General features: G+C 35.8%; 1 pseudogene; it reads right to left on the reverse strand.

Annotated features, from left to right (window-relative positions):
• Positions 1 to 245: 245 nt before the first annotated feature.
• The window catches only part of LOC135568967 (carboxypeptidase E-like), a 48,967-nt pseudogene continuing 21,840 nt past the window's right edge, over positions 246 to 27,372 (reverse strand).

The following is a 27,372-nucleotide window of genomic DNA, read 5'->3' on the forward strand; positions in this document are numbered from 1 at the left end:
GACAACATAGTGCACTACTTCCTCTAGTACACTAAGGACCAGGAGAAGTGTTGACAACATAGTGCACTACTTCCTCTAGTACACTAAGGACCAGGAGAAGTGTTGACAACATAGTGCACTACTTCCTCTAGTACACTAAGGACCAGGGAAGAGTTGACAACATAGTGCCCTACTTCCTCTCTAAGGACCAGGGAAGAGTTGACAACATAGTAAACTACTTCCTCAGGGAGGAGTCTGTTGACAACATAGTGCACTACTTCCTCTAGTACACTAAGGACCAGGGAAGAGTTGACAACATAGTGTCCTACTTCCTCTAGTACACTAAGGACCAGGGAAGAGTTGACAACATAGTGTCCTACTCCCTCTAGTACACTAAGGACCAGGGAAGAGTTGACAACATAGTGCCCTACTTCCTGTTGTTCACTAAGGACCAGGGAAGAGTTGACAACATAGTGTCCTACTTCCTCTCTAAGGACCAGGGAAGAGTTGACAACATAGTGCCCTACTTCACTCTCTAAGGACCAGGGAAGAGTTGACAACATAGTGTCCTACTTCCTCTCTAAGGACCAGGGAAGCGTTGACAACATAGTGTCCTACTTCCTCTAATACACTAAGGACCAGGGAAGAGTTGACAACATAGTGTCCTACTTCCTCTCTAAGGACCAGGGAAGAGTTGACAACATAGTGCCCTACTTCCTCTCTAAGGACCAGGGAAGAGTTGACAACATAGTGTCCTACTTCCTCTCTAAGGACCAGGGAAGCGTTGACAACATAGTGTCCTACTTCCTCTAGTACACTAAGGACCAGGGGAAGAGTTGACAACATAGTGTCCTACTTCCTCTGGTACACTAAGGACCAGGGAAGAGTTGACAACATAGTGCCCTACTTCCTGTTGTTCACTAAGGACCAGGAAAAGTTGCAGGGGAGAAGAGGGCCAATTGGAAAGCCAGATAAATAATGAGTAGATCGCATGCTAGAAAAGGTTGGAGCCCCCTGGAATGGGGTAACCCTTGACAACAACATCAACCATTAAACCAAATTAAATAAAGACAGAAAAATTAAATTAAGAGAAGTACAGTGGGCGGGACAACACACAATATAGTACACCCATTTGTAGACGCACACGTCAATCAACCTGTCAACCAATCACAGACGTGCCAGTGGCCCTATGGACCAATCAGAGTGTTCAGAAGTTGAGTGTCTCTGACATCATCTTCCACCAGTCCATCAGCTCCTCCTTTTCCTCTTCCTTCCTCTCTACCAAGGACTCCAGCTCAAAGTCCACCTGGAGACACACACAGGTTAGACGGTTAGACAAACAGTTTAACCTTAATCCTCTCCACATGTAGATAATGCATGTTAACTACCACTGAACATACTGTTGTCATGGTAACTACGATTGAACATACTGTTGTCATGGTAACTACTACTGAACATACTGTTGTCATGGTAACTACTACTGAACATACTGTTGTCATGTTAACTACCACTGAACATACTGTTGTCATGGTAACTACTATTGAACATACTGTTGTCATGGTAACTACTACTGCACATACTGTTGTCATGGTAACTACTACTGAACATACTGTTGTTATGGTAACTACTACTGAGCATACTGTTGTCATGGTAACTACTACTGAGCATACTGTTGTCATGGTAACTACTACTGAACATACTGTTGTCATGGTAACTACTACTGAACATACTGTTGTCATGGTAACTACTACTGAACATACTGTTGTCATGGTAACTACCACTGAACATACTGTTGTCATGGTAACTACTACTGAACATACTGTTGTCATGGTAACTACTACTGAACATACTGTTGTCATGTTAACTACTACTGAACATAATGTTGTCATGTTAACTACTACTGAACATACTGTTGTCATGTTAACTACTACTGAACATACTGTTGTCATGGTAACTACTACTGAACATACTGTTGTCATGGTAACTACTACTAACATACTGTTGTCAGGGTAAGTTACTACTGAACATAGTGTCATGTAACTACTACTGAACATATTGTTGTCATGTGAACTACTTTCAACATACTGTTGTCAGTACTACTACTGAACAGGGGAAGTTGTCATGGTATCTACTACTGAACATACTGTTGAGTAACTACTACTGAACATACTGTTGTCATGGTAACTACTACTGAACATACTGTTGTCATGGTAACTACTACTGAACATGCTGTTGTCGGGTAACTACTACTGAACATACTGTTGTCATGTTAACTACTACTGAACACTGTTGTCATGTTAACTACTACTGAACATACTGTTGTTATGGTAACTACTACTGAACATACTGTTGTCAGTAACTACTACTGAACATACTGTTGTCAGTTAACTACTACTGAACATACAGTGTTGTAACACTAGTGAACATACTGTTGTCAGGGTAACTACTACTGAACATATTGTTGTCATGACAACTACTACTCAACATACTGTTGTCATGGTAACTACTACTGAACATCTGTTGTCATGGTATCACTACTGAACATACTGTTGTCATTAACTACTACTGAACATACTGTTGTCATGTGTAACTACTACAGACATACTGTTGTCATGGTAACTACTACTGAACATGCTGTTGTATTTAACTACCACTGAACATACTGTTGTCATGTTAACTACTACTGAACATACTGTTGTCATGGTAACTACTACTGAACATACTGTTGTCATGGTAACTACTACTGAAGTACTGTTGTCAGGGACTACCACTGAACATACTGTTGTCATGAGTAACTACTACTGAACATACTTTGTCATGGTAACTACTACCAGGGAACATACTGTTGTCATGTTAACTACTACTGAACATAATGTTGTCATGTTAACTACTACTGAACATCTGTTGTCATGTTAACTACACTGAACATACTGTTGTCATGGTAACTACTACTGAACATACTGTTGTCATGGACTACACTGAACATACTGTTGTCATTGTAACTACTCTGAACATACTGTTGTCATGGTAACTACTACTGAACATATTGTTGTCATGGAACTACTACTCAACATACTGTTGTCATGGTAACTACTACTGAACATAATTTGTCATGGGATCTAGAACATACTGTTGTCATGTTAACTACTACTGAACATACTGTTGTCATGGTAACTACTACTGAGACACTGTTGTCATGGTGACTACTACTGAACATGCTGTTGGGGTGGTAACTACCACTGAACATACTGTTGTCATGGTAACTACTACTGGGGACTGTTGTCATGTTAACTACTACTGAACATACTGTTGTCATGTTAACTACTACTGGGACTGTTGTTATGGTAACTACTACTGAACATACTGTTGTCATGGTAACTACTACTAACATACTGTTGTCATGTTAACTACTACTGAACATACAGTTGTCATGTTAACTACTACTGAACATACTGTTGTCATGGTAACTACTACTGAACATACTGTTGTCATGGTAACTACCACTGAACATACTGTTGTCATGGTAACTACTACTGAACATACTGTTGTCATGTTAACTACTACAACATACTGTTGTCATGTTAACTACTACTGAACATACTGTTGTCATGTTAACTACTACTGAACATACTGTTGTCATGGTATCTACTACTGAACATACTGTTGTCATGGTATCTACTACTGAACATACTGTTGTCATGTTAACTACTACTGAACATACTGTTGTCATGGTAACTACTACTGAACATACTGTTGTCAGAGTAACTACTACTGAACATACTGTTGTCATGGTAGCCACTGAACATACTGTTGTCATCTTAACTACTAGAACATACTGTTGTCATGGTAACTACTACTGAACATACTGTTGTCATGTTAACTACAAACATAATGTTGTCATGTTAACTCTACTGAACATACTGTTGTCATGTTAACTACTACTGAACATACTGTTGTCATGGTAACTACTACTGAACATACTGTTGTCATGGTAACTACTACTGAACATACTGTTGTCATTGTAACTACTACTGAACATACTGTTGTCATGGTAACTACTACTGAACATATTGTTGTCATGTGAACTACTATTCAACATACTGTTGTCATGGTAACTACTACTGAACATAATGTTGTCATGGTATCTACTACTGAACATACTGTTGTCATGTTAACTACTACTGAACATACTGTTGTCATGGTAACTACTACTGAACATACTGTTGTCATGGTAACTACTACTGAACATCTGTTGTCGTGGTAACTACCACTGAACATACTGTTGTCATGGAACTAGCTCTGAACATACTGTTGTCATGTTAACTACTATGAACATACTGTTGTCATGTTAACTACTACTGAACATACTGTTGTTATGGTAACTACTACTGAACATACTGTTGTCATGGTAACTACTCTGAACATGCTTTGTCATGTTAACTTCTACTGGACATACAGTTGTCATCAAGAGTATTACTACTGAACATACTGTTGTCATGGTAACTACTACTGAACATATTGTTGTCAGGAACTACTACTCAACATACTGTTGTCATGGTAACTACTCCTGAACATAATGTTCCAGGTATCAGTCTACTGAACATAGTTGTCATGTTAACTACTACTGAACATACTGTTGTCATGGTAAGGCACTGAACATACTGTTGTCAGGTAACTACTACTGAACATCTGTGTGTGTCAACTACCACTGAACAGGTTGTCATGTTAACTACTACTGAACATACTGTTGTCATGGTAACTACTACTGAACAGTACTGTTGTCATGGTAATCTACTACTGAACATACTGTTGTCATGGTAACTACCACAGGAACATACTGTTGTCATGGTAAGGCACTGAACATACTGTTGTCATGGTAACTACTACTGAACATACTGTTGTCATGTTAACTACTACTGAACATAATGTTGTCATGTTAACTACTCTGAACATACTGTTGTCATGTTAACTACTACCAACATACTGTTGTCATGGTAACTACTAGGAACATACTGTTGTCATGGTGACTACTACTGAACATACTGTTGTCTGGTAGCTACTACTGAACATGCTGTTGTCATGGTAACTACTACTGAACATACTGTTGTCTGTGTGAGCAACTACTACTGAACATTATGTTGTCATGGATCTGCCTCTACCCTGGGCTGTTGTCATGTAACTACTACTGAACATACTGTTGGGATCACTGAACCTCTGTTGTCATGGTAACTACTATTGAACATATTGTCATGGGACTATTGATCAGTCTGTTGTCATGGTAACTACTACTGAACATACTGTTGTCATGTTCCTACTCTGAACATTATGTTGTCATGGTAACTACCACTGAACATACTCTTGTCATGTTCTACTACTGAACATGCTCTTTGTCATTTAACTACTACTGAACATACTGTTGTCATGTTAACTACTACTGAACATACTGTTGTCATGGTAACTACTACTGAACATACTGTTGTCATGTTAACTACTACTGAACATACTGTTGTCATGGTAACTACTACTGAACATACTGTTGTCATGTTAACTACTACTGAACATACTGTTGTCATGTTAACTACTACTGAACATACTGTTGTTATGGTAACTACTACTGAACATACTGTTGTCATGGTAACACTACTGAACATACTGTTGTCATGGTATCTACTACTGAACACTCGTTGTCATGTTAACTACTACTGAACATACTGTTGTCATGGTAACTACTATTGAACATACTGTTGTCATGGTCAAGTACTATTGAACATACTGTTGTCATGGTAACTACTACTGAACATACTGTTGTCATGTTAACTACTCTGAACATTATGTTGTCATGGTAACTACTACTGAACATACTGTTGTCATGTTAACTACTACTGAACACTGTTGTCATGTTAACTACTACTGAACAATCTGTTGTCATGGTAACTCTACTGAACATACTGTTGTCATGGTAACTACTACTGAACATACTGTTGTCATTGTAACTACTACTGAACATACTGTTGTCATGGTAACTACTACTGAACATATTCTGTCATGTGAACTACCAACATACTGTTGTCATGGTAACTACTACTGAACATAATGTTGTCAGGTATCTACTACTGAACATACTGTTGCCCATGTTAACTACTACTGAACATACTTGTCATGTTAACTACTACTGAACATACTGTTGTTATGGTAACTACTACAAACATACTGTTGTCATGGTAACTACTACTGAACATACTGTTGTCATGGTATCTACTACTGAACATACTGTTGTCATGTTAACTACTACTGAATCATACTGTTGTCATGGTAACTACTATTGAACATACTGTTGTCATGGTAACTACTGGTTACTGTTGTCATGGTAACTACTACTGAACATACTGTTGTCAAAAACTAACTGAACATTATGCTGTCATGGTAACTACTACTGAACATACTGTTGTCATGCCCTACTACTGAACATACTGTTGTCAGTGGCCCTACTGAACAATCTGTTGTCATGGTAACTACTACTGAACATACTGTTGTCATGTTAACTACTACTGAACATACTGTTGTCATGTTAACTGACTACTGAACATACTGTTGTCATGGTAACTACTACTGAAATACTGTTGTCATGTTAACTACTTGAACATACTGTTGTCATGTTAACTACTACTGAACATACTGTTGTCATGGTAACTACTACTGACCTACTGTTGTCATGGTAACTACTACTGAACATACTGTTGTCATGGTAGCTACTACTGAACATACTGTTGTCATGGTAACTACCACTGAACATACTGTTGTCATGGTAACTACTACTGAACATACTGTTGTCATGGTAACTACTACTGAACATACTGTTGTCATGTTCTACTACTGAACATACTGTTGTCATGTTAACTACTACTGAACATACTGTTGTCATGTTAACTACTACTGAACATACTGTTGTTATGGGCCAGAACATACTGTTGTCATGGTAACTACTACTGAACATACTGTTGTCATGGTATCTACTACTGAACATTATGTTGTCATGGTAACTACTACTGAACATACTGTTGTCATGGTAACTACTACTGAACATACTGTTGTCATGGTAACTACTACTAACATACTGTTGTCATGTTAACTACTACTGAACATACAGTTGTCATGTTAACTACTACTGAACATACTGTTGTCATGGTAACTACTACTGAACATACTGTTGTCATGGTAACTACTACTGAACATACTGTTGTCATGTTAACTACTACTGAACATACTGTTGTCATGGTATCTACTACTGAACATACTGTTGTCATGGTATCTACTACTGAACATACTGTTGTCATGGTAAATACTACTGAACATACTGTTGTCATGTTAACTACTACTGAACATACTGTTGTCATGGTAACTACTATGAACATACTGTTGTCATGATAACTACTACTGAACATACTGTTGTCATGTTAACTACTACTGAACATACTGTTGTCATGTTAACTACTACTGAACATACTGTTGTCATGGTAACTACTACTGAACATACTGTTGTCATGTTAACTACTACTGAACATACTGTTGTCATGTTAACTACTACTGAACATACTGTTGTCATGTTAACTACTACTGAACATTCTGTTGTCATGGTAAATACTACTGAACATACTGTTGTCATGTTAACTACTACTGAACATACTGCTGTCATGGTAACTACTATTGAACATACTGTTGTCATGGTAACTACTACTGAACATACTGTTGTCATGTTAACTACTACTGAACATTATGTTGTCATGGTAACTACTACTGAACATACTGTTGTCATGTTAACTACTACTGAACATACTGTTGTCATGTTAACTACTACTGAACAATATGTTGTCATGGTAACTACTACTGAACATACTGTTGTCATGTTAACTACTACTGAACATACTGTTGTCATGTTAACTACTACTGAACATACTGTTGTCATGTTAAATACTACTGAACATACTGTTGTCATGGTAACTACTACTGAACATACTGTTGTCATGTTAACTACTACTGAACATACTGTTGTCATGTTAACTACTACTGAACATACTGTTGTCATGGTATCTACTACTGAACATACTGTTGTCATGGTAACTACTACTGAACATACTGTTGTCATGTTAACTACTACTGAACATACTGTTGTCATGTTAACTACTACTGAACATACTGTTGTCATGGTAACTACTACTGAACATACTGTTGTCATGGTAACTACTACTGAACATACTGTTGTCATGTTAACTACTACTGAACATACAGTTGTCATGTTAACTACTACTGAACATACAGTTGTCATGTTAACTACTACTGAACATACTGTTGTCATGGTAACTACTACTGAACATACTGTTGTCATGGTAACTACTACTGAACATACTGTTGTCATGTTAACTACTGCTGAACATACTGTTGTCATGGTATCTACTACTGAACATACTGTTGTCATGGTAACTACTACTGAACATACTGTTGTCATTGTAACTACTACTGAACATACTGTTGTCATGGTAACTACTACTGAACATATTGTTGTCATGTGAACTACTACTCAACATACTGTTGTCATGGTAACTACTACTGAACATAATGTTGTCATGGTATCTACTACTGAACATACTGTTGTCATGGTAACTACTACTGAACATACTGTTGTCATGGTAACTACTACTGAACATGCTGTTGTCGTGGTAACTACCACTGAACATACTGTTGTCATGGTAACTACTACTGAACATACTGTTGTCATGTTAACTACTACTGAACATACTGTTGTCATGTTAACTACTACTGAACATACTGTTGTTATGGTAACTACTACTGAACATACTGTTGTCATGGTAACTACTACTGAACATACTGTTGTCATGTTAACTACTACTGAACATACAGTTGTCATGGTAACTACTACTGAACATACTGTTGTCATGGTAACTACTACTGAACATATTGTTGTCATGTGAACTACTACTCAACATACTGTTGTCATGGTAACTACTACTGAACATAATGTTGTCATGGTATCTACTACTGAACATACTGTTGTCATGTTAACTACTACTGAACATACTGTTGTCATGGTAACTACTACTGAACATACTGTTGTCATGGTAACTACTACTGAACATGCTGTTGTCGTGGTAACTACCACTGAACATACTGTTGTCATGTTAACTACTACTGAACATACTGTTGTTATGGTAACTACTACTGAACATACTGTTGTCATGGTAACTACTACTGAACATACTGTTGTCATGGTATCTACTACTGAACATACTGTTGTCATGTTAACTACTACTGAACATACTGTTGTCATGGTAACTACTATTGAACATACTGTTGTCATGGTAACTACTATTGAACATACTGTTGTCATGGTAACTACTACTGAACATACTGTTGTCATGTTAACTACTACTGAACATTATGCTGTCATGGTAACTACTACTGAACATACTGTTGTCATGTTAACTACTACTGAACATACTGTTGTCATGTTAACTACTACTGAACAATCTGTTGTCATGGTAACTACTACTGAACATACTGTTGTCATGTTAACTACTACTGAACATACTGTTGTCATGTTAACTACTACTGAACATACTGTTGTCATGGTAACTACTACTGAACATACTGTTGTCATGTTAACTACTACTGAACATACTGTTGTCATGTTAACTACTACTGAACATACTGTTGTCATGGTAACTACTACTGAACATACTGTTGTCATGGTAACTACTACTGAACATACTGTTGTCATGGTAACTACTACTGAACATACTGTTGTCATGTAGCTACTACTGAACATACTGTTGTCATGGTAACTACACTGAACATACTGTTGTCATGGTAACTACTACTGAACATACTGTTGTCATGGTAACTACTACTGAACATACTGTTGTCATGTTAACTACTACTGAACATACTGTTGTCATGTTAACTACTACTGAACATACTGTTGTCATGTTAACTACTACTGAACATACTGTTGTTATGGTAACTACTACTGAACATACTGTTGTCATGGTAACTACTACTGAACATACTGTTGTCATGGTATCTACTACTGAACATTATGTTGTCATGGTAACTACTACTGAACATACTGTTGTCATGGTAACTACTACTGAACATACTGTTGTCATGGTAACTACTACTGAACATACTGTTGTCATGTTAACTACTACTGAACATACAGTTGTCATGTTAACTACTACTGAACATACTGTTGTCATGGTAACTACTACTGAACATACTGTTGTCATGGTAACTACTACTGAACATACTGTTGTCATGTTAACTACTACTGAACATACTGTTGTCATGGTATCTACTACTGAACATACTGTTGTCATGGTATCTACTACTGAACATACTGTTGTCATGGTAAATACTACTGAACATACTGTTGTCATGTTAACTACTACTGAACATACTGTTGTCATGGTAACTACTATTGAACATACTGTTGTCATTAACTACTACTGAACATACTGTTGTCATGTTAACTACTACTGAACATACTGTTGTCATGTTAACTACTACTGAACATACTGTTGTCATGGTAACTACTACTGAACATACTGTTGTCATGTTAACTACTACTGAACATACTGTTGTCATGTTAACTACTACTGAACATACTGTTGTCATGTTAACTACTACTGAACATTCTGTTGTCATGGTAACTACTACTGAACATACTGTTGTCATGTTAACTACTACTGAACATACTGCTGTCATGGTAACTACTACTGAACATACTGTTGTCATGGTAACTACTACTGAACATACTGTTGTCATGTTAACTACTACTGAACATTATGTTGTCATGGTAACTACTACTGAACATACTGTTGTCATGTAACTACTACTGAACATACTGTTGTCATGTTAACTACTACTGAACAATATGTTGTCATGTTAACTACTACTGAACATACTGTTGTCATGTTAACTACTACTGAACATACTGTTGTCATGTTAACTACTACTGAACATACTGTTGTCATGTTAAATACTACTGAACATACTGTTGTCATGGTAACTACTACTGAACATACTGTTGTCATGTTAACTACTACTGAACATACTGTTGTCATGTTAACTACTACTGAACATACTGTTGTCATGGTATCTACTACTGAACATACTGTTGTCATGGTAACTACTACTGAACATACTGTTGTCATGTTAACTACTACTGAACATACTGTTGTCATGTTAACTACTACTGAACATACTGTTGTCATGGTAACTACTACTGAACATACTGTTGTCATGGTAACTACTACTGAACATACTGTTGTCATGTTAACTACTACTGAACATACAGTTGTCATGTTAACACTACTGAACATACAGTTGTCATGTTAACTACTACTGAACATACTGTTGTCATGGTAACTACTACTGAACATACTGTTGTCATGGTAACTACTACTGAACATACTGTTGTCATGTTAACTACTGCTGAACATACTGTTGTCATGGTATCTACTACTGAACATACTGTTGTCATGGTAACTACTACTGAACATACTGTTGTCATTGTAACTACTACTGAACATACTGTTGTCATGGTAACTACTACTGAACATATTGTTGTCATGTGAACTACTACTCAACATACTGTTGTCATGGTAACTACTACTGAACATAATGTTGTCATGGTATCTACTACTGAACATACTGTTGTCATGTTAACTACTACTGAACATACTGTTGTCATGGTAACTACTACTGAACATACTGTTGTCATGTTAACTACTACTGAACAATATGTTGTCATGGTAACTACTACTGAACATACTGTTGTCATGTTAACTACTACTGAACATACTGTTGTCATGTTAACTACTACTGAACATACTGTTGTCATGTTAAATACTACTGAACATACTGTTGTCATGGTAACTACTACTGAACATACTGTTGTCATGTTAACTACTACTGAACATACTGTTGTCATGTTAACTACTACTGAACATACTGTTGTCATGGTATCTACTACTGAACATACTGTTGTCATGGTAACTACTACTGAACATACTGTTGTCATGTTAACTACTACTGAACATACTGTTGTCATGTTAACTACTACTGAACATACTGTTGTCATGGTAACTACTACTGAACATACTGTTGTCATGGTAACTACTACTGAACATACTGTTGTCATGTTAACTACTACTGAACACAGTTGTCATGTTAACTACTACTGAACATACAGTTGTCATGTTAACTACTACTGAACATACTGTTGTCATGGTAACTACTACTGAACATACTGTTGTCATGGTAACTACTACTGAACATACTGTTGTCATGTTAACTACTGCTGAACATACTGTTGTCATGGTATCTACTACTGAACATACTGTTGTCATGGTAACTACTACTGAACATACTGTTGTCATTGTAACTACTACTGAACATACTGTTGTCATGGTAACTACTACTGAACATATTGTTGTCATGTGAACTACTACTCAACATACTGTTGTCATGGTAACTACTACTGAACATAATGTTGTCATGGTATCTACTACTGAACATACTGTTGTCATGTTAACTACTACTGAACATACTGTTGTCATGGTAACTACTACTGAACATACTGTTGTCATGGTAACTACTACTGAACATGCTGTTGTCATGTTAACTACCACTGAACATACTGTTGTCATGGTAACTACTACTGAACATACTGTTGTCATGTTAACTACTACTGAACATACTGTTGTCATGTTAACTACTACTGAACATACTGTTGTTATGGTAACTACTACTGAACATACTGTTGTCATGGTAACTACTACTGAACATACTGTTGTCATGTTAACTACTACTGAACATACAGTTGTCATGGTAACTACTACTGAACATACTGTTGTCATGGTAACTACTACTGAACATATTGTTGTCATGTGAACTACTACTCAACATACTGTTGTCATGGTAACTACTACTGAACATAATGTTGTCATGGTATCTACTACTGAACATACTGTTGTCATGTTAACTACTACTGAACATACTGTTGTCATGGTAACTACTACTGAACATACTGTTGTCATGGTAACTACTACTGAACATGCTGTTGTCGTGGTAACTACCACTGAACATACTGTTGTCATGTTAACTACTACTGAACATACTGTTGTCATGGTAACTACTACTGAACATACTGTTGTCATGGTAACTACTACTGAACATACTGTTGTCATGGTAACTACCACTGAACATACTGTTGTCATGGTAACTACTACTGAACATACTGTTGTCATGGTAACTACTACTGAACATACTGTTGTCATGTTAACTACTACTGAACATAATGTTGTCATGTTAACTACTACTGAACATACTGTTGTCATGTTAACTACTACTGAACAGCTGTTGTCATGGTAACTACTACTGAACATACTGTTGTCATGGTAACTACTACTGAACATACTGTTGTCATTGTAACTACTACTGAACATACTGTTGTCATGGTAACTACTACTGAACATATTGTTGTCATGTGAACTACTACTCAACATACTGTTGTCATGGTAACTACTACTGAACATAATGTTGTCATGGTATCTACTACTGAACATACTGTTGTCATGTTAACTACTACTGAACATACTGTTGTCATGGTAACTACTACTGAACATACTGTTGTCATGGTAACTACTACTGAACATGCTGTTGTCGTGGTAACTACCACTGAACATACTGTTGTCATGGTAACTACTACTGAACATACTGTTGTCATGTTAACTACTACTGAACATACTGTTGTCATGTTAACTACTACTGAACATACTGTTGTTATGGTAACTACTACTGAACATACTGTTGTCATGGTAACTACTACTGAACATACTGTTGTCATGTTAACTACTACTGAACATACAGTTGTCATGTTAACTACTACTGAACATACTGTTGTCATGGTAACTACTACTGAACATACTGTTGTCATGGTAACTACCACTGAACATACTGTTGTCATGGTAACTACTACTGAACATACTGTTGTCATGTTAACTACTACTGAACATACTGTTGTCATGTTAACTACTACTGAACATACTGTTGTCATGTTAACTACTACTGAACATACTGTTGTCATGTTAACTACTACTGAACATACTGTTGTCATGGTATCTACTACTGAACATACTGTTGTCATGGTATCTACTACTGAACATACTGTTGTCATGTTAACTACTACTGAACATACTGTTGTCATGGTAACTACTACTGAACATACTGTTGTCATGGTAACTACTACTGAACATACTGTTGTCATGTTAACTACTACTGAACATACTGTTGTCATGGTAACTACTACTGAACATACTGTTGTCATGGTAACTACTACTGAACATACTGTTGTCATGTTAACTACTACTGAACATTATGTTGTCATGGTAACTACTACTGAACATACTGTTGTCATGTTAACTACTACTGAACATACTGTTGTCATGTTAACTACTACTGAACCTACTGTTGTCATGGTAACTACTATTGAACATACTGTTGTCATGGTAACTACTATTGAACATACTGTTGTCATGGTAACTACTACTGAACATACTGTTGTCATGTTAACTACTACTGAACATTATGTTGTCATGTAACTACTACTGAACATACTGTTGTCATGTTAACTACTACTGAACATGCTGTTGTCATGTTAACTACTACTGAACATACTGTTGTCATGTTAACTACTACTGAACATACTGTTGTCATGGTAACTACTACTGAACATACTGTTGTCATGTTAACTACTACTGAACATACTGTTGTCATGGTAACTACTACTGAACATACTGTTGTCATGTTAACTACTACTGAACATACTGTTGTCATGTTAACTACTACTGAACATACTGTTGTTATGGTAACTACTACTGAACATACTGTTGTCATGGTAACTACTACTGAACATACTGTTGTCATGGTATCTACTACTGAACATACTGTTGTCATGTTAACTACTGTTAACTACTACTGAACATACTGTTGTCATGGTAACTACTATTGAACATACTGTTGTCATGGTAACTACTATTGAACATACTGTTGTCATGGTAACTACTACTGAACATACTGTTGTCATGTTAACTACTACTGAACATTATGTTGTCATGGTAACTGCTACTGAACATACTGTTGTCATGTTAACTACTACTGAACATACTGTTGTCATGTTAACTACTACTGAACAATCTGTTGTCATGGTAACTACTACTGAACATACTGTTGTCATGGTAACTACTACTGAACATACTGTTGTCATTGTAACTACTACTGAACATACTGTTGTCATGGTAACTACTACTGAACATATTGTTGTCATGTGAACTACTACTCAACATACTGTTGTCATGGTAACTACTACTGAACATAATGTTGTCATGGTATCTACTACTGAACATACTGTTGTCATGTTAACTACTACTGAACATACTGTTGTCATGTTAACTACTACTGAACATACTGTTGTTATGGTAACTACTACTGAACATACTGTTGTCATGGTAACTACTACTGAACATACTGTTGTCATGGTATCTACTACTGAACATACTGTTGTCATGTTAACTACTACTGAACATACTGTTGTCATGGTAACTACTATTGAACATACTGTTGTCATGGTAACTACTACTGAACATACTGTTGTCATGTTAACTACTACTGAACATTATGCTGTCATGGTAACTACTACTGAACATACTGTTGTCATGTTAACTACTACTGAACATACTGTTGTCATGTTAACTACTACTGAACAATCTGTTGTCATGGTAACTACTACTGAACATACTGTTGTCATGTTAACTACTACTGAACATACTGTTGTCATGTTAACTACTACTGAACATACTGTTGTCATGGTAACTACTACTGAACATACTGTTGTCATGTTAACTACTACTGAACATACTGTTGTCATGTTAACTACTACTGAACATACTGTTGTCATGGTAACTACTACTGAACATACTGTTGTCATGGTAACTACTACTGAACATACTGTTGTCATGGTAGCTACTACTGAACATACTGTTGTCATGGTAACTACCACTGAACATACTGTTGTCATGGTAACTACTACTGAACATACTGTTGTCATGGTAACTACTACTGAACATACTGTTGTCATGTTAACTACTACTGAACATACTGTTGTCATGTTAACTACTACTGAACATACTGTTGTCATGTTAACTACTACTGAACATACTGTTGTTATGGTAACTACTACTGAACATACTGTTGTCATGGTAACTACTACTGAACATACTGTTGTCATGGTATCTACTACTGAACATACTGTTGTCATGGTATCTACTACTGAACATACTGTTGTCATGGTAAATACTACTGAACATACTGTTGTCATGTTAACTACTACTGAACATACTCTTGTCATGGTAACTACTATTGAACATACTGTTGTCATGGTAACTACTACTGAACATTATGTTGTCATGGTAACTACTACTGAACATACTGTTGTCATGGTAACTACTACTGAACATACTGTTGTCATGGTAACTACTACTGAACATACTGTTGTCATGTTAACTACTACTGAACATACAGTTGTCATGTTAACTACTACTGAACATACTGTTGTCATGGTAACTACTACTGAACATACTGTTGTCATGGTAACTACTACTGAACATACTGTTGTCATGTTAACTACTACTGAACATACTGTTGTCATGGTATCTACTACTGAACATACTGTTGTCATGGTATCTACTACTGAACATACTGTTGTCATGGTAAATACTACTGAACATACTGTTGTCATGTTAACTACTACTGAACATACTGTTGTCATGGTAACTACTATTGAACATACTGTTGTCATGATAACTACTACTGAACATACTGTTGTCATGTTAACTACTACTGAACATACTGTTGTCATGTTAACTACTACTGAACATACTGTTGTCATGGTAACTACTACTGAACATACTGTTGTCATGTTAACTACTACTGAACATACTGTTGTCATGTTAACTACTACTGAACATACTGTTGTCATGTTAACTACTACTGAACATTCTGTTGTCATGGTAAATACTACTGAACATACTGTTGTCATGTTAACTACTACTGAACATACTGCTGTCATGGTAACTACTATTGAACATACTGTTGTCATGGTAACTACTACTGAACATACTGTTGTCATGTTAACTACTACTGAACATTATGTTGTCATGGTAACTACTACTGAACATACTGTTGTCATGTTAACTACTACTGAACATACTGTTGTCATGTTAACTACTACTGAACAATATGTTGTCATGGTAACTACTACTGAACATACTGTTGTCATGTTAACTACTACTGAACATACTGTTGTCATGTTAACTACTACTGAACATACTGTTGTCATGTTAAATACTACTGAACATACTGTTGTCATGGTAACTACTACTGAACATACTGTTGTCATGTTAACTACTACTGAACATACTGTTGTCATGTTAACTACTACTGAACATACTGTTGTCATGGTAACTACTACTGAACATACTGTTGTCATGGTAACTACTACTGAACATACTGTTGTCATGTTAACTACTACTGAACATTATGTTGTCATGGTAACTACTACTGAACATACTGTTGTCATGTTAACTACTACTGAACATACTGTTGTCATGTTAACTACTACTGAACCTACTGTTGTCATGGTAACTACTATTGAACATACTGTTGTCATGGTAACTACTATTGAACATACTGTTGTCATGGTAACTACTACTGAACATACTGTTGTCATGTTAACTACTACTGAACATTATGTTGTCATGGTAACTACTACTGAACATACTGTTGTCATGTTAACTACTACTGAACATGCTGTTGTCATGTTAACTACTACTGAACATACTGTTGTCATGTTAACTACTACTGAACATACTGTTGTCATGGTAACTACTACTGAACATACTGTTGTCATGTTAACTACTACTGAACATACTGTTGTCATGGTAACTACTACTGAACATACTGTTGTCATGTTAACTACTACTGAACATACTGTTGTCATGTTAACTACTACTGAACATACTGTTGTTATGGTAACTACTACTGAACATACTGTTGTCATGGTATCTACTACTGAACATACTGTTGTCATGGTATCTACTACTGAACATACTGTTGTCATGTTAACTACTACTGAACATACTGTTGTCATGGTAACTACTATTGAACATACTGTTGTCATGGTAACTACTATTGAACATACTGTTGTCATGGTAACTACTACTGAACATACTGTTGTCATGTTAACTACTACTGAACATTATGTTGTCATGGTAACTACTACTGAACATACTGTTGTCATGTTAACTACTACTGAACATACTGTTGTCATGTTAACTACTACTGAACAATCTGTTGTCATGGTAACTACTACTGAACATACTGTTGTCATGGTAACTACTACTGAACATACTGTTGTCATTGTAACTACTACTGAACATACTGTTGTCATGGTAACTACTACTGAACATATTGTTGTCATGTGAACTACTACTCAACATACTGTTGTCATGGTAACTACTACTGAACATAATGTTGTCATGGTATCTACTACTGAACATACTGTTGTCATGTTAACTACTACTGAACATACTGTTGTCATGTTAACTACTACTGAACATACTGTTGTTATGGTAACTACTACTGAACATACTGTTGTCATGGTAACTACTACTGAACATACTGTTGTCATGGTATCTACTACTGAACATACTGTTGTCATGTTAACTACTACTGAACATACTGTTGTCATGGTAACTACTACTGAACATACTGTTGTCATGGTAACTACTATTGAACATACTGTTGTCATGGTAACTACTACTGAACATACTGTTGTCATGTTAACTACTACTGAACATTATGTTGTCATGGTAACTACTACTGAACATACTGTTGTCATGTTAACTACTACTGAACATACTGTTGTCATGTTAACTACTACTGAACAATCTGTTGTCATGGTAACTACTACTGAACATACTGTTGTCATGTTAACTACTACTGAACATACTGTTGTCATGTTAACTACTACTGAACATACTGTTGTCATGGTAACTACTACTGAACATACTGTTGTCATGTTAACTACTACTGAACATACTGTTGTCATGTTAACTACTACTGAACATACTGTTGTCATGGTAACTACTACTGAACATACTGTTGTCATGTTAACTACTACTGAACATACTGTTGTCATGGTAACTACTACTGAACATACTGTTGTCATGGTAACTACCACTGAACATACTGTTGTCATGGTAACTACTCCTGAACATACTGTTGTCATGGTAACTACTACTGAACATACTGTTGTCATGTTAACTACTACTGAACATACTGTTGTCATGTTAACTACTACTGAACATACTGTTGTCATGTTAACTACTACTGAACATACTGTTGTTATGGTAACTACTACTACTGAACATACTGTTGTCATGGTAACTACTACTGAACATACTGTTGTCATGGTATCTACTACTGAACATACTGTTGTCATGGTATCTACTACTGAACATACTGTTGTCATGGTAAATACTACTGAACATACTGTTGTCATGTTAACTACTACTGAACATACTCTTGTCATGGTAACTACTATTGAACATACTGTTGTCATGGTAACTACTACTGAACATTATGTTGTCATGGTAACTACTACTGAACATACTGTTGTCATGGTAACTACTACTGAACATACTGTTGTCATGGTAACTACTACTGAACATACTGTTGTCATGTTAACTACTACTGAACATACAGTTGTCATGTTAACTACTACTGAACATACTGTTGTCATGGTAACTACTACTGAACATACTGTTGTCATGGTAACTACTACTGAACATACTGTTGTCATGTTAACTACTACTGAACATACTGTTGTCATGGTATCTACTACTGAACATACTGTTGTCATGGTATCTACTACTGAACATACTGTTGTCATGGTAAATACTACTGAACATACTGTTGTCATGTTAACTACTACTGAACATACTGTTGTCATGGTAACTACTATTGAACATACTGTTGTCATGATAACTACTACTGAACATACTGTTGTCATGTTAACTACTACTGAACATACTGTTGTCATGTTAACTACTACTGAACATACTGTTGTCATGGTAACTACTACTGAACATACTGTTGTCATGTTAACTACTACTGAACATACTGTTGTCATGTTAACTACTACTGAACATACTGTTGTCATGTTAACTACTACTGAACATTCTGTTGTCATGGTAAATACTACTGAACATACTGTTGTCATGTTAACTACTACTGAACATACTGCTGTCATGGTAACTACTATTGAACATACTGTTGTCATGGTAACTACTACTGAACATACTGTTGTCATGTTAACTACTACTGAACATTATGTTGTCATGGTAACTACTACTGAACATACTGTTGTCATGTTAACTACTACTGAACATACTGTTGTCATGTTAACTACTACTGAACAATATGTTGTCATGGTAACTACTACTGAACATACTGTTGTCATGTTAACTACTACTGAACATACTGTTGTCATGTTAACTACTACTGAACATACTGTTGTCATGTTAAATACTACTGAACATACTGTTGTCATGGTAACTACTACTGAACATACTGTTGTCATGTTAACTACTACTGAACATACTGTTGTCATGTTAACTACTACTGAACATACTGTTGTCATGGTATCTACTACTGAACATACTGTTGTCATGGTAACTACTACTGAACATACTGTTGTCATGTTAACTACTACTGAACATACTGTTGTCATGTTAACTACTACTGAACATACTGTTGTCATGGTAACTACTACTGAACATACTGTTGTCATGGTAACTACTACTGAACATACTGTTGTCATGTTAACTACTACTGAACATACAGTTGTCATGTTAACTACTACTGAACATACAGTTGTCATGTTAACTACTACTGAACATACTGTTGTCATGGTAACTACTACTGAACATACTGTTGTCATGGTAACTACTACTGAACATACTGTTGTCATGTTAACTACTGCTGAACATACTGTTGTCATGGTATCTACTACTGAACATACTGTTGTCATGGTAACTACTACTGAACATACTGTTGTCATTGTAACTACTACTGAACATACTGTTGTCATGGTAACTACTACTGAACATATTGTTGTCATGTGAACTACTACTCAACATACTGTTGTCATGGTAACTACTACTGAACATAATGTTGTCATGGTATCTACTACTGAACATACTGTTGTCATGTTAACTACTACTGAACATACTGTTGTCATGGTAACTACTACTGAACATACTGTTGTCATGGTAACTACTACTGAACATGCTGTTGTCGTGGTAACTACCACTGAACATACTGTTGTCATGGTAACTACTACTGAACATACTGTTGTCATGTTAACTACTACTGAACATACTGTTGTCATGTTAACTACTACTGAACATACTGTTGTTATGGTAACTACTACTGAACATACTGTTGTCATGGTAACTACTACTGAACATACTGTTGTCATGTTAACTACTACTGAACATACAGTTGTCATGGTAACTACTACTGAACATACTGTTGTCATGGTAACTACTACTGAACATATTGTTGTCATGTGAACTACTACTCAACATACTGTTGTCATGGTAACTACTACTGAACATAATGTTGTCATGGTATCTACTACTGAACATACTGTTGTCATGTTAACTACTACTGAACATACTGTTGTCATGGTAACTACTACTGAACATACTGTTGTCATGGTAACTACTACTGAACATGCTGTTGTCATGGTAACTACCACTGAACATACTGTTGTCATGTTAACTACTACTGAACATACTGTTGTCATGGTAACTACTACTGAACATACTGTTGTCATGGTAACTACTACTGAACATACTGTTGTCATGGTAACTACCACTGAACATACTGTTGTCATGGTAACTACTACTGAACATACTGTTGTCATGGTAACTACTACTGAACATACTGTTGTCATGTTAACTACTACTGAACATAATGTTGTCATGTTAACTACTACTGAACATACTGTTGTCATGTTAACTACTACTGAACATACTGTTGTCATGGTAACTACTACTGAACATACTGTTGTCATGGTAACTACTACTGAACATACTGTTGTCATTGTAACTACTACTGAACATACTGTTGTCATGGTAACTACTACTGAACATATTGTTGTCATGTGAACTACTACTCAACATACTGTTGTCATGGTAACTACTACTGAACATAATGTTGTCATGGTATCTACTACTGAACATACTGTTGTCATGTTAACTACTACTGAACATACTGTTGTCATGGTAACTACTACTGAACATACTGTTGTCATGGTAACTACTACTGAACATGCTGTTGTCGTGGTAACTACCACTGAACATACTGTTGTCATGGTAACTACTACTGAACATACTGTTGTCATGTTAACTACTACTGAACATACTGTTGTCATGTTAACTACTACTGAACATACTGTTGTTATGGTAACTACTACTGAACATACTGTTGTCATGGTAACTACTACTGAACATACTGTTGTCATGTTAACTACTACTGAACATACAGTTGTCATGTTAACTACTACTGAACATACTGTTGTCATGGTAACTACTACTGAACATACTGTTGTCATGGTAACTACCACTGAACATACTGTTGTCATGGTAACTACTACTGAACATACTGTTGTCATGTTAACTACTACTGAACATACTGTTGTCATGTTAACTACTACTGAACATACTGTTGTCATGTTAACTACTACTGAACATACTGTTGTCATGTTAACTACTACTGAACATACTGTTGTCATGGTATCTACTACTGAACATACTGTTGTCATGGTAACTACTATTGAACATACTGTTGTCATGGTAACTACTACTGAACATACTGTTGTCATGTTAACTACTACTGAACATTATGTTGTCATGGTAACTACTACTGAACATACTGTTGTCATGTTAACTACTACTGAACATGCTGTTGTCATGTTAACTACTACTGAACATACTGTTGTCATGTTAACTACTACTGAACATACTGTTGTCATGGTAACTACTACTGAACATACTGTTGTCATGTTAACTACTACTGAACATACTGTTGTCATGTTAACTACTACTGAACATACTGTTGTCATGTTAACTACTACTGAACATACTGTTGTCATGTTAACTACTACTGAACATACTGTTGTCATGTTAACTACTACTGAACATACTGTTGTCATGTTAACTACTACTGAACATACTGTTGTCATGTTAACTACTACTGAACATACTGTTGTCATGGTATCTACTACTGAACATACTGTTGTCATGGTAACTACTATTGAACATACTGTTGTCATGGTAACTACTACTGAACATACTGTTGTCATGTTAACTACTACTGAACATTATGTTGTCATGGTAACTACTACTGAACATACTGTTGTCATGTTAACTACTACTGAACATACTGTTGTCATGTTAACTACTACTGAACATACTGTTGTCATGTTAACTACTACTGAACATACTGTTGTCATGTTAACTACTACTGAACATACTGTTGTCATGTTAACTACTACTGAACATACTGTTGTCATGTTAACTACTACTGAACATACTGTTGTCATGGTATCTACTACTGAACATACTGTTGTCATGGTAACTACTATTGAACATACTGTTGTCATGGTAACTACTACTGAACATACTGTTGTCATGTTAACTACTACTGAACATTATGTTGTCATGGTAACTACTACTGAACATACTGTTGTCATGTTAACTACTACTGAACATGCTGTTGTCATGTTAACTACTACTGAACATACTGTTGTCATGTTAACTACTACTGAACATACTGTTGTCATGGTAACTACTACTGAACATACTGTTGTCATGGTAACTACTACTGAACATACTGTTGTCATGTTAACTACTACTGAACATTATGTTGTCATGGTAACTACTACTGAACATACTGTTGTCATGTTAACTACTACTGAACATACTGTTGTCATGTTAACTACTACTGAACAATATGTTGTCATGGTAACTACTACTGAACATACTGTTGTCATGTTAACTACTACTGAACATACTGTTGTCATGTTAACTACTACTGAACATACTGTTGTCATGTTAAATACTACTGAACATACTGTTGTCATGGTAACTACTACTGAACATACTGTTGTCATGTTAACTACTACTGAACATACTGTTGTCATGTTAACTACTACTGAACATACTGTTGTCATGGTATCTACTACTGAACATACTGTTGTCATGGTAACTACTACTGAACATACTGTTGTCATGTTAACTACTACTGAACATACTGTTGTCATGTTAACTACTACTGAACATACTGTTGTCATGGTAACTACTACTGAACATACTGTTGTCATGGTAACTACTACTGAACATACTGTTGTCATGTTAACTACTACTGAACATACAGTTGTCATGTTAACTACTACTGAACATACAGTTGTCATGTTAACTACTACTGAACATACTGTTGTCATGGTAACTACTACTGAACATACTGTTGTCATGGTAACTACTACTGAACATACTGTTGTCATGTTAACTACTGCTGAACATACTGTTGTCATGGTATCTACTACTGAACATACTGTTGTCATGGTAACTACTACTGAACATACTGTTGTCATTGTAACTACTACTGAACATACTGTTGTCATGGTAACTACTACTGAACATATTGTTGTCATGTGAACTACTACTCAACATACTGTTGTCATGGTAACTACTACTGAACATAATGTTGTCATGGTATCTACTACTGAACATACTGTTGTCATGTTAACTACTACTGAACATACTGTTGTCATGGTAACTACTACTGAACATACTGTTGTCATGGTAACTACTACTGAACATGCTGTTGTCGTGGTAACTACCACTGAACATACTGTTGTCATGGTAACTACTACTGAACATACTGTTGTCATGTTAACTACTACTGAACATACTGTTGTCATGTTAACTACTACTGAACATACTGTTGTTATGGTAACTACTACTGAACATACTGTTGTCATGGTAACTACTACTGAACATACTGTTGTCATGTTAACTACTACTGAACATACAGTTGTCATGGTAACTACTACTGAACATACTGTTGTCATGGTAACTACTACTGAACATATTGTTGTCATGTGAACTACTACTCAACATACTGTTGTCATGGTAACTACTACTGAACATAATGTTGTCATGGTATCTACTACTGAACATACTGTTGTCATGTTAACTACTACTGAACATACTGTTGTCATGGTAACTACTACTGAACATACTGTTGTCATGGTAACTACTACTGAACATGCTGTTGTCGTGGTAACTACCACTGAACATACTGTTGTCATGTTAACTACTACTGAACATACTGTTGTCATGGTAACTACTACTGAACATACTGTTGTCATGGTAACTACTACTGAACATACTGTTGTCATGGTAACTACCACTGAACATACTGTTGTCATGGTAACTACTACTGAACATACTGTTGTCATGGTAACTACTACTGAACATACTGTTGTCATGTTAACTACTACTGAACATAATGTTGTCATGTTAACTACTACTGAACATACTGTTGTCATGTTAACTACTACTGAACATACTGTTGTCATGGTAACTACTACTGAACATACTGTTGTCATGGTAACTACTACTGAACATACTGTTGTCATTGTAACTACTACTGAACATACTGTTGTCATGGTAACTACTACTGAACATATTGTTGTCATGTGAACTACTACTCAACATACTGTTGTCATGGTAACTACTACTGAACATAATGTTGTCATGGTATCTACTACTGAACATACTGTTGTCATGTTAACTACTACTGAACATACTGTTGTCATGTTAACTACTACTGAACATACAGTTGTCATGTTAACTACTACTGAACATACTGTTGTCATGGTAACTACTACTGAACATACTGTTGTCATGGTAACTACCACTGAACATACTGTTGTCATGGTAACTACTACTGAACATACTGTTGTCATGTTAACTACTACTGAACATACTGTTGTCATGTTAACTACTACTGAACATACTGTTGTCATGTTAACTACTACTGAACATACTGTTGTCATGTTAACTACTACTGAACATACTGTTGTCATGGTATCTACTACTGAACATACTGTTGTCATGGTAACTACTATTGAACATACTGTTGTCATGGTAACTACTACTGAACATACTGTTGTCATGTTAACTACTACTGAACATTATGTTGTCATGGTAACTACTACTGAACATACTGTTGTCATGTTAACTACTACTGAACATGCTGTTGTCATGTTAACTACTACTGAACATACTGTTGTCATGTTAACTACTACTGAACATACTGTTGTCATGGTAACTACTACTGAACATACTGTTGTCATGGTAACTACTACTGAACATACTGTTGTCATGTTAACTACTACTGAACATTATGTTGTCATGGTAACTACTACTGAACATACTGTTGTCATGTTAACTACTACTGAACATACTGTTGTCATGTTAACTACTACTGAACCTACTGTTGTCATGGTAACTACTATTGAACATACTGTTGTCATGGTAACTACTATTGAACATACTGTTGTCATGGTAACTACTACTGAACATACTGTTGTCATGTTAACTACTACTGAACATTATGTTGTCATGGTAACTACTACTGAACATACTGTTGTCATGTTAACTACTACTGAACATGCTGTTGTCATGTTAACTACTACTGAACATACTGTTGTCATGTTAACTACTACTGAACATACTGTTGTCATGGTAACTACTACTGAACATACTGTTGTCATGTTAACTACTACTGAACATACTGTTGTCATGGTAACTACTACTGAACATACTGTTGTCATGTTAACTACTACTGAACATACTGTTGTCATGTTAACTACTACTGAACATACTGTTGTTATGGTAACTACTACTGAACATACTGTTGTCATGGTAACTACTACTGAACATACTGTTGTCATGGTATCTACTACTGAACATACTGTTGTCATGTTAACTACTACTGAACATACTGTTGTCATGGTAACTACTATTGAACATACTGTTGTCATGGTAACTACTATTGAACATACTGTTGTCATGGTAACTACTACTGAACATACTGTTGTCATGTTAACTACTACTGAAC

The sequence above is a fragment of the Oncorhynchus nerka genome, unplaced genomic scaffold (assembly GCF_034236695.1).
Source record: "Oncorhynchus nerka isolate Pitt River unplaced genomic scaffold, Oner_Uvic_2.0 unplaced_scaffold_1293, whole genome shotgun sequence".
In the NCBI taxonomy this organism is placed as follows: Eukaryota; Metazoa; Chordata; class Actinopteri; order Salmoniformes; family Salmonidae; genus Oncorhynchus; species Oncorhynchus nerka.